Source organism: Ixodes scapularis, unplaced genomic scaffold, assembly GCF_016920785.2.
Source record: "Ixodes scapularis isolate PalLabHiFi unplaced genomic scaffold, ASM1692078v2 PGA_scaffold7__128_contigs__length_106722199, whole genome shotgun sequence".
Lineage (NCBI taxonomy): Eukaryota > Metazoa > Arthropoda > Arachnida > Ixodida > Ixodidae > Ixodes > Ixodes scapularis.
In genome coordinates, this window is record NW_024609882.1 from 98,156,892 (window position 1) to 98,170,507 (window position 13,616).

General features: G+C 46.4%; 1 pseudogene; it reads right to left on the minus strand.

Annotated features, from left to right (window-relative positions):
- Positions 1-7,010: 7,010 nt before the first annotated feature.
- The window catches only part of LOC115323844, an 87,405-nt pseudogene continuing 80,799 nt past the window's right edge, over positions 7,011-13,616 (minus strand).

A 13,616-nucleotide genomic window follows, 5' to 3' on the forward strand; every position in this document is an offset into this window, starting at 1 on the left:
TGGACATGTCTTTCGTATGTGACGAAAGATCTGTTCAAAGTAGTTTTAAAATTATTTTGAACCCGGATGTTGAAGTAGTCACTCCTAAACAAAAAAAAGGCATCTCAAATCGTGGAATGTTAAGACCTTTCGGTGGCGTGTCCGATATTCGCGGGGGAGAGCAACACAGCTGAGATGCAGATTTACGGCTTAGTGGATAGGGGTAAAAAAGCAAATGCACACAGCCCTGCAGGGCTGCAGGTCCCCAAAAAACCAATGTTGCTATAAGGTTGGCAGTTTATAACAACAATGATTTCCGGTGTTTGCAAATCCAGTGACCAGAATGCGATCCCCACAGCCCAGCGCGCTAGTATCTGTCGCTTCAGAAACCAGGCAAATCACGGGTCATACACACGAACACTGATTACATCACTGGCCAGAAACGACGCATCAAAGCCGTGTTTGTGCCATGTGGAAGCCTTCACAGGTAGACAATGTCCGAAAAAGAACAAATTTTTGCTCTTTTTCCGACAGTTTTCTTCTCCACTTTATTTTGTTAGCATCTCTGTTTTCTGCTTTTTTAATGCCTGGCTCAGTCAGCGAAAAAGCCGTCGGCAAAATCCGTCATCGAAATTTGTGACTTGTCCAATGCAGTAAAAAAAAAAACTGGTCACGTGATATCTCTGGGCACGTGACCTCTCCGGTTACGTGAGCACGAAAAGATCCCCTGCCTGGTTTCGAAGCTAGGCCCTCTTGATCGTGAAACTAGCGCGCTATCCATTGCAGCAAGACAACTCGGGCAATGGTAATGCTCACGCATTCTCACATCATAAGAGAAAGTTTAGGTAGCCTCGTAGTTTGTTCGTTTTTTTCTTCTTTGCTTGTACTTATTTCACTCCCCTTGCCTGTATGTATTTCACACCAAGAGGTGCAGCGAGTCAAGATATCCAATATTGAACCTCTTGACGCGTTGGACCTCTTGACACATCAAGGCACGAGTCAAGAGATCCAATATGGGTCAAGAAGTCCAACGCGTCAAGAGATCCACAGCGAGTCAAGAGTTCCAACGCGTCAAGAGATCCAATATTGGACATCTTGACTCGTTTGACCTTTTGACGGGTTGGATCTCTTGACGCGTTGCACTTCTTGACTCGGAATCCTGTGTCATCTTCCCTCATCTCACTCTTTTTGTTGCTTTGTTATTAGTCGCGGGATCCCACCCCGCTGCAGTGCAGTGACAGTCACGCCCCTCCTCGTTACCCGAAAGTGGTCATTCATCGTAGTTCTGCTTTTCTTTCTTTTCCTGCCCTTCTTCCAAGCCCTTCCCCCTTTCTTGGTGATAGGACGTGGAGTCAAGAGATTCAACGAGTCAAAATATTCATGACGAGTCAGAGGTCCAATAATGGATCTTTCGACTCGCTGGATCTTTTGAATCGCCAAACACGAATCAAGAGATCCAATGTGGGTCAAAAGGTCCAACGAGTCAAGAGATTCAACGGGTCAAAAGATCCACGATGAGTCAAAAGGTCCAACGAGTCAAAAGGTCCAACGAGTCAGAAGGTCCAACAATGGATCTTTTGACGCGTTGGATGTCTTGACTCGTTGGACCACTTCACTCGGAATCGTCCCCTCCCCCTTTCAAAGCTGACTTCTCTGCGTTTCTTCCATGTGTGGTAGAGCCAAAAAAGAAATTATTATTCAGGAACAAAATGGACTGAGCGCACCCAATAAGGCAGGCGTGCATGCAAAAAAGAATAAATTATGAGACTTAGAACTAACGTAGCTTTATATTTGATAGTTCTTGGTTCTATGGCCCTGCTTTATTATTTTGTTGGCATCCTTCAAGGTTATTGTTCATCTGTTCATTGTTCTACTATATCGAATTTGGTTATTTCCCCGAGCTCTTAGGCAAATACCACGTAAGCCAATACTGGCAACTCCCGCGCAGTGCGGGCGAAAAGTGATCGCAGCGCACCTGGCGAGCACGGAGTCTCCGCAAGCAGACGAATTCTCCACATTGCATTGGTTTTACCTATCTCCGTGCAAGGTGACTAATGAAGAAAAAAAGTCGGGGCTCCAATCCAGGCTCTGAAGGTGGTTGGTAAGCGAAGCTGTGGTATCACCTACAACGATTGCCTGCTGCACTATACGAAATGCCGCCGCCGGTCGCAGCACGCCGCCGCCGGTCCCAGTACGCCGCAGCTAATTGTATTGGCGTTTCTTTTCCCTTTGCCGCTCCTGGTATTCACGCTGCTCCCAGGGAGTCCTAACTATGCGTGGCCTATTCATCGCGGTGCTGCAGCCACAATGAAATCAGTTGCTATACTCCGTTTCATCTTACGTTTAAGCGCAGCGGATGTTACGAGCCATCGGAGCCAATCGGAGGCCGTGAGAGTGTCACGTGACCTTAAAAAGGGGGCGCAGCGACGCACGGAAAGCGTATCACGGGCCGCGTCCACAGAACGGGATTAGCTGAGATAGCTCGTAGCATCCGCTGCGTCCGGACGTCTTCTTTCATATATGAAAGGCTAGTGACATCACTCCCCACGTCGCAAGCTGCCGTCGCCGCGACAGCTTTTAGCACTTCACACAAGGGCTTCGAATGACGTCAACCCCTTTCGAAGCAGCTGCAAACCTATTCTTTACCGGAACGCTTGGGAGGGTTTTCCTATTGGTCACACGCGCCTTATCATCCATCATGTGGTTTCGAAGCTTGTTTTGTGGTTTTCTTTATCGAAACGTATAGTGAGCTGTATGCTGCATGCCTGATTTCAAAGGAGATATGCTGTTTTTCTTTCCATTGTTCGCCGGGAGTCTTTTGCTTACAACGACACGAAAATTTTCTTGGCTAGAAGATGTATACAGCTTCACTGTAAAATTGTCACGGGTATTCGCTGCTTTGAATGTTCAAAGACTGATGCCACCTCATGAGTGAAAGACATCTTCTCCGCGTGCTTTCAAAATGAAATTTTTGGGCTCTCCTAAAGAAAACACTCTATCAGAACTTATCTAAGTCGTGCAAAACACGAATGTACGTTCGCCTCGTTTTTTGAAAAATGGCAATGTACAAACATTTCAGAACACAACGACGTTTCAACTTTACTGTTCTTATCGACCAATTCGTTTTTTTGTTACGCTTCCAATTTCTCATTCATGTATGCGGAGCGCAAGTTTGTCTGCTTCTTTTGCAGAGGTTGTGGTGACATCAGAACTTTGAACTCTGATTGGCTCTTATCAACGTTACTTGATTACCTCAGTTGTGGAACTCCCGCGGAAGGGGGTACCCCCCCCCCCCCCCCCCTCACTTCAATCCGCCTGCCGTCGTTCGAAGCGCCATCTAGGTTTTCGTTTCGTAACTGGGCGTTCCGAAGAGCAGAGCTGAAGCGCCATCTAGACAAAGTGCTTCGAAACGTACGTACCCGATTCCTATAGAATACACTGCAGTTATCAAAGCAGCCGTCCGGCGGCGCGTCGAGCGACGCCAGGTGAGTCGTGGTGAGTGAAGGGGGGGTACTGTTCGCGCATGCAGCGTCTATGAGCAGTTCTGTAACTGAGTCAATCTAATAACGTTGGCAATCAGTGCGTTGGTGCATAGGTACTATTATAAAGGTACCTGCACGGTTCTCTCTTGAATCACCAAGCAAGGTACTTTTGGAGGATTGAGATTAATGTCGTACTGTGTTATAAATTCACTCACAAATTGTGATAGGCATACCGCTGCTCAGTAACCCCAAGGGCGACTGCGCATTTAACTTGTAATAAATATAACCAGATACCGAGCGCTGTCGCGCATTCTGCACACTCCCCATCAAGGCGTAGCCACACTGCTCATAAACCGTACAAGGCACGGCGAGCGCGTTCGAAACGAGTTTGCTTCACACATGTGTAAGGTCTGAATTCGTCTGCGGACAGTTCTTTTGTGTTACCAGTGTACAAGGATGAAGCCTGCGAGGAACGGCTCAACAATTTGGCTACTATGCGCTGCTTGATTGTTTTACCAAGAAGCACCGAGAGAATCGGCGCGCTGCAATATGTGCCGGAAGCTTTTTCTGAGTCACCCGATCTCTCCATACTCTACCTCACGAGTTGGGCGCAGCGTTGCCAAAGGTATAGGGGCGAAAACGTAACCCGAGTAGTTGTAAAGAAGAGGAAAAAAGGATTTTACTCTTAGCCGGACCCTCTTTTGTGAACCCCACATCGCTTTGCTTTCCCTCTGAGATTAGCCCGTCACTCAGAATTCGTGCAAAAGGGGATTCCTTCTTTCTCTCGCCCGTAGCCTCCGCAGTGCTGCGTCCCACTAGTAAGATAGAGTATATCTACGGATGTAAGTGTGAAGTCCGTGGGAGGACGGAGGGTTACGTGCGTCCTCAGTGGTGTTTCGGGAACAACGAAGCGGCAGTATGTCGGTTATTGTAGACGTAACACAGACAGTGTCCGCAGACTGTCTTTATGATATATGAGGGCATTGTGACCGCGGCTTTAAAGCCTGACCTACAAAAAGTTTTCCGCAAGGTTCCCATTCCCCTCTCTCTCACTCTTGACGGCTGGGAGATTCCCTTCGTTGCGGCATCTTGGACAGTGTTGGACAAGATACTCGGCGAACGTACTTAAATTAAGTTAGTAAATACCTGCTTCATAAAGTATTTGGAGCAGTACTACTCAAGTCACTTTCCTTGCAAAATATATTGAGTAGAGTAAAAATTCATAGAGATGTAATTAAATTACTTTCGAAGAAACTTCCGCATTGCGTCATTCGAAGATACTTCTGCCGGTGTAGAGAAGTACTGTGATCGCTGGTGCATGTTTCAAGGTAATCGTTTTCAGACAAATGCGCAAAAAAGAGCTTATTCTACCTGGTCACGACACCAAAAATCCCATCTTCTGGTGGATGAGCGTGTGCGTGTGTTGTGTGTGTGTTTGTGTGTGTTTTACACATTGGGCTTTCCGTTTCACTAGGTACCGTATTCGCCATATCTAGACTTCACGTAAACAGATTTTATATACGCGAAAGAATAAATTGAATGGCACGGAGGGCTCAGGTATAAAAGGTAGGGTAACTTAACGCGCCTTCTTTAGGTAGGGTACCCCAAACACTGCTTTCAAATATAACTGAACTCCAAAAAGAAAGGCAGGAGGGGACACTGGGAAGCACTGCTGCCTGTCTCGCAGCTGTCGACTTCTTTATCATTTTCCCCCGACTGTGCTCGAGCAGCCCGTTCAGAAAAGGCGTATAACTTTCAGAGGACTCTTTGTTTGCATTTGGAGAGCTCATCGTGCACCTAGCTTGGTTCGTACCTTGATGTTATAATCCTTCTCCTTATGAAAGTTCCCCCACAGACAGTTTCGGAAATTAACCGACATTCTTGCCTTCGCGGGGTCAAACATCAAAAAACAAACAGAAAAAATAACGTTGTCTTTTTTTGGTGCCTTCTCCTAATTTCCTTCTAAATATTATTTGTTGACATTTAGAGTGTGCATCTTTTATCCTGGCTTGTTTCCTGTCCAATGTTCCGTCGTTTCTGCGTCATGTTTGCAGGCGGTTCGACTCTGCGCTCGGGTGTTCCCATAAAATATGCCCGCGACAACTTTATTTTTCAAGTACCATTGAAAATGTATTTGAGATAATGAGAACCAGATACTGAGAAATGTAATTAAGATAGAGTGGCAAAAACGCCCGATCAAATATGTTCGCAATATATCAAACTTCTACCAAAAGTAATTGAAACACAGTATCTTCAGTAGCGTATTTGAGATAGGCACAAATCTGATTCTGGAGCTGGAAAAGCCAGGAGCTTATCTCGGCTCATCCTGTCCCAAGATGCAGCAACAAAAGGGAACTCTCCACCTTCAAGATAAAAGTGGAAGAGTGGGCGGGGTGGCGAGGATGATATTCTTACCTTGCCGATACCCTCTTGGTAGGTCGGGCTTCGAGAAGTAATCAACTAAAGCTGCACAAACAAGAATACTCGAAGTGGTTCGATACAATCAGGCCCCTCCAGTACTCTCCTTTTTTTTATTCTACCGAACAGACTCCATTGATATTTTTTTAAAGTTATTTTATTTGCATAAATAGTTTCACTTTCCGTTAATGTCACCAGTGCAAGCCACCGTATACATTGGGTGTATTATTAGCAAGCATACCTGGTCGGATCGAGAAAATTAAACATGACTTTTCGGACCGCAAAATAAGCTATACTATTTTTCTTACTTAGCTATGACGCTGTGAAAGCTGCTGGCGCGAGCATGGGGTCTTGTAGATCATTTTGCGCGCGTTCTCGCCCATGACGAAACCATAGATGGAGCCACCCGCTCGCGCCAGTAGATTTGACAGCGTTGAATACTAAGTATGGAACGAAGTATAGGCATCGCAGAAAGCTCTAGCGCTGGTGATAAAAGGAGGAAGTTTGAGCACGTCACGTTACCTGTATCAAAAGATTCATCAGAAAAGCATAACCTAAATATTAGGCAACATAGTATGGACCGGAGACACTAAAACAAAAAAAGACGTACATAACACAGTCTCGGTTTTGTTGTGTTGCCTCCTATTCCCCAGCTTACCTGTGCCCTCATTCTTGTCAAATATTAACCAAACCAAAATCTTAGATTGTGGGCGCCTGTAGTGTTTATTTCAGTGGAAGGAACACACTTGTTAGTCAGAAAGACGACGTTGTTTTATTCTACGCTGACAAGTGTTACAGGCGCCCACAATCTCAAATGCTGGTTCGATGAATATTAGGCTTAGGTGAACGTCGGCTCTGAGAAAATATCGTTTTTCATTTGTGTCATCTTTTTCTCGGGTAACGTCATATGCTCAAGCTTTTGCATTTGACCACTTCCCCCAGCGTCACACTCTCGCGGAGTTTCAGCTTTCTTCGGTGCGTAGTTATTAATGCGGGCCGAAATGCTGGGTTTCATTTTCTCCATCCAAACCGGTAGAATCATAACTTCTGTTGCTTAACGCAATGTCGCCTCATGTTCGACGATGACTGCAGCGTCTTCCTCTTCGTAATTCTAAGACAAATAACCTGAGTTCACGCTTTTCTTTTTCCAGGCGCACTCAGTTGGGGCCTGGTTAGCCTTGTCCTCTCTGGCTTGTCTGTGGTTCCTTTCGCGGTGGCTCATCAGTCCGCAATACGTGCCTGCATTACGCACCCGCAAAAATAAAGAAGGAAACAATCACGACTGTGTCAAGGGTGGTTCACACATTTGAGTCTGCTTGCGACCGTAGGCCTTAAAACTTCCTAAAATCTTACCCCATTCACACGGCTAACATAAAGGTAACTTTAACATAGGTTCCTTTGCTATCGGCGAATCAGCCGGGGTTCTTGGGTCGCGAGCACACGCCACGCGCGGAAGATCGTTAATTGATTGGCCGCAGAGAATAAAGGTCTCTTAGCTAAAGGTACCTTTACGGTCGTGTGAATGAGGTATTAAGCCCCTTGATAAAGGCGCCTTTTTACACGTTCCGCCAACCATTCTTATGGGAACCATAGCAAGACACGTGCTACGAGCGGGTGATCCGCCGCCATTCGCATTTAAGGACCGCTCGTGACACAGGGGACAAGGGTCTCGTGCACTGGCGCCTTTGACGCTGCTTGCAAGACAAACGCAAGCACATCGAGAGGCTTTTCTTTCGACTAAAAAGACCCCCTGATATCTTTGCGTTTGTATTTCAAGTAGCGTGAAACGCGCCAGTGCACGAGGTCCGTGCTTCGAGCGACCCTCGGAAGCGGTGTTGGACAAAATACTCGATACAAAGTATTTCAGTAAAGCTGCTAAATACCTCCTTCATAAAGTATTTAAAATATTACACAAGTCACTTTCGCTGTAGCGTAGCTTAAGTAGAGTACAAACACTTAGATATGTAATTCAATTACTTTTGGGATACTTCGACAATGCGTAATTTTTATCGATGTCAGTGACAAGCACAATTATATAGTTGCGCAAATCTGGTTTACTAGAATGGTTTATTAGCACGCAACAACACAAAGCGGGGAAAGAAAACATCGTAACGTTATTTTATGCTGTCTAACTATAAGGAGCAGGATATCACTGATACAAGTTACAACATATTTCTGGGACAAAAAGAAAAGAAAAAAATAGGTCGCATTGTTAAATTACAATCCATATTTTCTATATGGCGAGTTCACTGTATAGGAACTTGGGATACGGAAATGAGTGAATGAATAACAAAGAAAAGTTTTCTGAGGGGGGGGGGGGGGGGGGGGGGAAAGAAATGGTTTTCCGCGCAATTTTTTTTTTTTTTTTTTTACACCGGCAATTATTAGCAGTGTATTTTAGGGGGGTACATTTCACAGCGTATGCATATCGCCATGTGACCGCCGCTGTGTGCGTTTTTTTTGTTTGCATTCCACAACTAGAAGCTCGTTACATGGCACGTAAACAGCGTCTCGGTAAGGATCATGGCCCGGGGGACGGCTCTGCCCCCCCCCCCCCCCCCCCGGATCTTACAAGGGGGAAGGGGGTACGAGCCCCGATGCCCCCCCCCCCCCCCCCCCCCCCCCGTAGTCTACGCCTATGGTGTCGATAACCCAAGCGTGCGCATTCTACTCCGCTGCCTGGAACGTGTCTTCGACTGGCGTGGCCCATGCATAGAAAGTAGTTCCCAAAGTGGAAACAAATGACGTCACAGGATTCGGTGTGTCATGCCGTTGGATCTCGCTATCCTCTCTGTTGGTCGTGATGTGCTGGCGAAAAAGGCAAGTGAACGCAAGAGTCTCTGTCGTCGTGGCGTCCCAACTCGTCTCAACTTTGGTTTCCGTCGGCTGCCTGGTCGCAGAGTGACCTACGGCAGAACAGGCTTGTGCCGTATCCACCTCCGCTGCTCTTCCACCGCAAGTATTGCGGCAGGCAGCAACACGACACGTTTATGACGTCACCATACGGAAATCGAGTGACCACATTTCAGGACGCTGTAAAGACACCTGTCGAAGACACGCGCTCTTCCCTCTGGTGAAATGCAGTTCCAGAGCCACCTCATAGATGGCGCCAACGTTCCAGCGTGTTCTCTTACAAAAGCTCGATCCTAAGCAAACGCAAGCTTGCGAACAGGCCTATAGTGTCATGCATTGTTTTGGTTCGGTTGGAAATTAGTCGAGGTTTTCTTACAGCGAGGTGCCAATGGGCTGACCGTCACACACCCTCATTGGAACCACCCCATCTACGCCGCGCGGACAGCGGCACTTCAGACTGCTTACCTTTCACAGAATCCATTGAAACATACCTGCGTGAAAGAAAAAACATAGACGAAGAGTTGGGGTTAACGACTGCGGCACATCCCTATATTTCCGACTCACGTCGAAGTAGCTCTATTTCACGCGTACAAGCTGGATGACCCACCTTAAAGTACGTTAAAGGTACAATGTGTTTGTCCCATTAGGTAGAAACGTGGGAGTACATCTATCTAGCTGACGAAGAAGAAGACGCAATTTAAGATTGACTGGGCGCGTCTATGCGAACTGAACTGCCTCGCCTTACAAAGCAAATCTGCCACCCCGAGGAAAAATATATTATTTTGTGTTTTTTTGTGCGGAATGTGCTACTCTCGCTCAATACCCATAAAGTTATGCGATTTCTTTTCCCTCTTTATACCCTGCTTATTTAATATTTCCCTCCAAACGTTTTCATTTCCTCATTTATTCGAGGTATCCTATCCCTTTTTGTAAACTTCAAGAAACCTACCACTTGGCGAAGCCAATCGTAGCAATCTACGGAAGAAGCTCGGCGGATAATAAGGCTGGAAATTCGTTAAGATTTAAGAAAAAAGACGGTCTGCACTGACACTGAGCTTGACGTTTCATCATTTCACTGTTCCAACGGAGACTACTTTCTTTTTTTTTTGGTCAAACTTTTATTCTTGTTGCTGGCAGAGCACCTTTGTTGATTGGAAAGATGACCTCTCCCAAGTGTTTTGCGTCGAAGTAGTCGATCCAGATTGTTTAGAGTGTACACTTAGCAAGCTTGGAAAAAAAATTAAAAATAAACGTTTACAGTTCTTTGTAATGCCGAATGAGAGCGCAGGCCCTTGAGGAGGAGGAGAGGATGGTACGGAGGGGAGGGTAGGCCCCTCCTCCGTTCAGTACCCTCCCCGCCTGCTCTCCTACTTTCCTTCCATTTCGCAGGAATTTTTCGGTAAATTTTCCGCTAAATTTCGCGAAAATTTCCCCGCAAAATTTAGCGGAAACATTTCCCCGCTAAAGTTACCGGAAAAGTTTCCCCGCCAAATTTAGCGCAGAAACTGAATTGGTGTTGAGGTCAAGTGATGTCAAGAGAAAAATTTCCCCGCTAATTTTAGCGGAAAAATTTCCCGCTAAGTTTAGCGGAAAACTTTCCCCACTAAATTTAGAGGGAAAATTTTCCCCGCTAACTTTAGCGGGGGAACATCCCATAATGCAACGGGCGCGTTTACGCCGACGGCGACGCCGACGCCGCTCAACTCGGAAACGGGCGCCTAAGAGCTGCGTTCTAAAACTGATGATCCAAACTTTGTAGCAAATCTACACTACACACGATCATTTACTACGAAGAATATCGGCCAAATAACCAGGCACACAGCCCTATCGCAGAGTGTCATATCTATCTTATGGTGATAGTTAAATCCCCACACCTGCCCGTTTCGACATGGATGAGCATAATTTTTACCGGCCTGCGGTCGTGTATCACTACTGCGGAGTTCACGTTAAAGTGCCAGCATAGAGGTAGTACAGCAGTGGCTAAATTTATCATCAACTGCTGAGAAACAAGTTGGCCATTAAGGCAGAGCTTTTGGCCGTCTAAACGTGCACTCTACGACGTGCCAGTTCGTCTGCTGCTTCCGCACCTCGTTTACACCCCAAACACGCCCACGTGATTTTGTTACCCCCGACCTCAACCATTGGCAACGCACGCTTGGCTGCCGGATCATCACGCATTCTCTGCGCGCTCTCTATATCTTAACTGCGTTGCGATGCATCAAGGACGCATTTTTGAACACTTGCTCGCCGTATTCTTTGTTTATGATGATGATACGACCGGGACCGACGTGAAGTGGTATGCATAAAGAACACCAGAGCTAACGTCTTATTAAGCCATATTAACGTTAAACGTTATTTGGATAGGTGTTCGGCATTTTATGAAGCTCAGATAAAATTTATGGCGAATTGCTAGGCAATAGATTATATGCGAAATGCACAGCGCCATCTAGTGGGGCACCGAAGAACATGCTCCGGCTCGCCAGTTGGCTTCGGCGCTGGCAAAGGCCAGGGCGCGAAAGCGTAGTTCTGAAGAATCCTTCACTCGCACAAGCCCTCGCGCGAAGAGATCGCTTTAGAAAAACAAGCGCCCGAGCCCCTGCCTTTGCTCTCACTCAAGGCCGAATTCCGAGCTGAATTGTAAGTCCACCACGTTGATAGAGGCGAAAAACCAACGACCGCTGGGGCTACGAGCAAGTACTAGACGTGCGCAAGAAGAGCGTAGAACAATACTAACCCTTAGCTCGCAGCTATGGGTGAGGATCGATGACGTGAGCAGTGGGCCTCGATAGTTATCGACAACGATACGAAATTCACAAACAGCAAAGGAATCTCGACGCACCAAAAGTTGCACCGCACAGGGTATTGACAGACATTCGGACAATTTCGCAAATGGTCTATGTTCGTCTGCTTCTTTTGCCGGGGTTGTGGCGACGTCAAAACGCCGAGCTCTGATTGGCTCTGATTGAAGGATTGTGGGTAGATTTCAAAGCAAGCTGCCTCGCGGTCTACTCACCATCCGTAAATCAGAGCAAATCAGAGCTCGGCGTTATGACGTCACCAGAACCCCCGGCAAAAGAAGCAGACGAACTTGCCCACCGCATTGTGTTGCATACTAAAAACGTTCTAGGATCGCAAACGTTAAGCGGTACTCTGAGTTTTCCGACACCAGACGGCTGCGTTCCCGGTTCTCTTTATCACTGCAGTTTAATACTACATGGTAATACTATCGACAATCGGGCTGATTAACCTAGGGATCTTCCAGTGGGATGGATGGATGGATGAGGCTGAACCCTTCGAATCGGACGGCAACATGCGCCCCCTAGCCAGTTTTTTTTTTTTTTTACATTTATTTAACATAAAATTATATATCTAGAGATTTATTTTTAAAAGCTATATACAATCCACACGACAGAGTCGCCTCTATGTAACCAGGTGCCCACACCTTCCGCCTTACGAGTCACCCGGAAGGGAATAAGCAACCATTCAACCTTCCCATGACCCATGCCACCAATCAGATAATCTTTTCTTGATTATATTCACCTTTCCCATTTCGATTTTCCCTCACTACACCTAAATCCCAGTCGGTTTGTTAACTTAACTGCCTCCTCACCTACTACAGGGTGAAGCCCCTTACAGTAAAATATCAAGTACTCAGCCGCCTCGTCCTTCTCTCCACAAGCTCCACACACGGTATATGCTTCCTAATAACTAGCTCTATATGTGTTAGTCCGCAACACTCCCGTCCTTACCTCGGACAACAAGGAGCTCCCCCTAGAATTGTCGAAAATGGACTCCTTAGTAATGCTCTTCTTAAACGATCTGTAAATTTCCAAGGCCGATTTAGTCCGCATGCCTGCTTCCCATATTTCTCTTTCAGTTTCTTTAACTCTCTCCTTAACCTTTCTGTTTTCACGCGCATCCCCGCTATTGTCCATATCTTAGATCTAAGTTTTATAGTCCGCTTTCTTCATTTTGAATCGACGCATCTCATGTGTATATAGCTAAGAAAAGTTCGTGCCCATCGTTTTGCATCTATTTCTTTTAGCCTATCCTCAAAGCCTATCTTACTGATAGCATCTCTGCCATTGAATGAGGACCATCCCATATCGCCTTGCACACCTTGGTGCAGTGTTTTACCATGTACTCCCAAAGCTAATCTGCCTACACCACGTTCCTTTATTTCGAGCCTTGTTTGGACGTCCAGTTTTATGCACAAAACTCCATTTGCAAAAGTCATGTTGGGAACCATAACTCCTTTCCCGATCTTTCTCACCACCTCATACTTTTTAATAGTTTCACAGTGCTCTATTTTTTTTATTACAGCTGCATGTCTGTTGCCCTTACTAGTTAAACATTTCGCATGTTCATTGAGGTACCATCCACTAGCGCCACCTACCAGCACACTGAGGTACCATGTTCATTGAGCTACCATCTACTAGAACCACCTACCGGCACACCAGTTCTTGTTTCGTAAAACGCAAACCTGGCCAACAAGCTACCATTCCGCCTTTTGTTCTTTTGACGCGCTTCACCAAGCCTCTACTACTGGGGCGTACCTCCTATGTTTATACATATACTTGTTTATAAAAGTTCATTAAGTTACTATTTCTTCGCCTCGCCCTCGCCCCATTGCCTTGACGCCGCTCTAGGCCAACGCCTGGCCTTAGAGCTCACAACTGGCGCAGTCGACAGCGAAGCCCGCCCAGACTCTCCTTCTACCACCACCAGTTGTACCGCACGATAACCACTAACTGCCACCATGTCGATCATCGCCTGGGACCAAGTCACACCGGAAGACGTGGAAACGTTCGCCAGCACCTTTCTTTGTCCCGTAGTTAAACGCTGTGGACTTGACGCCACCGAAACAAAAGGTGACATAATTGT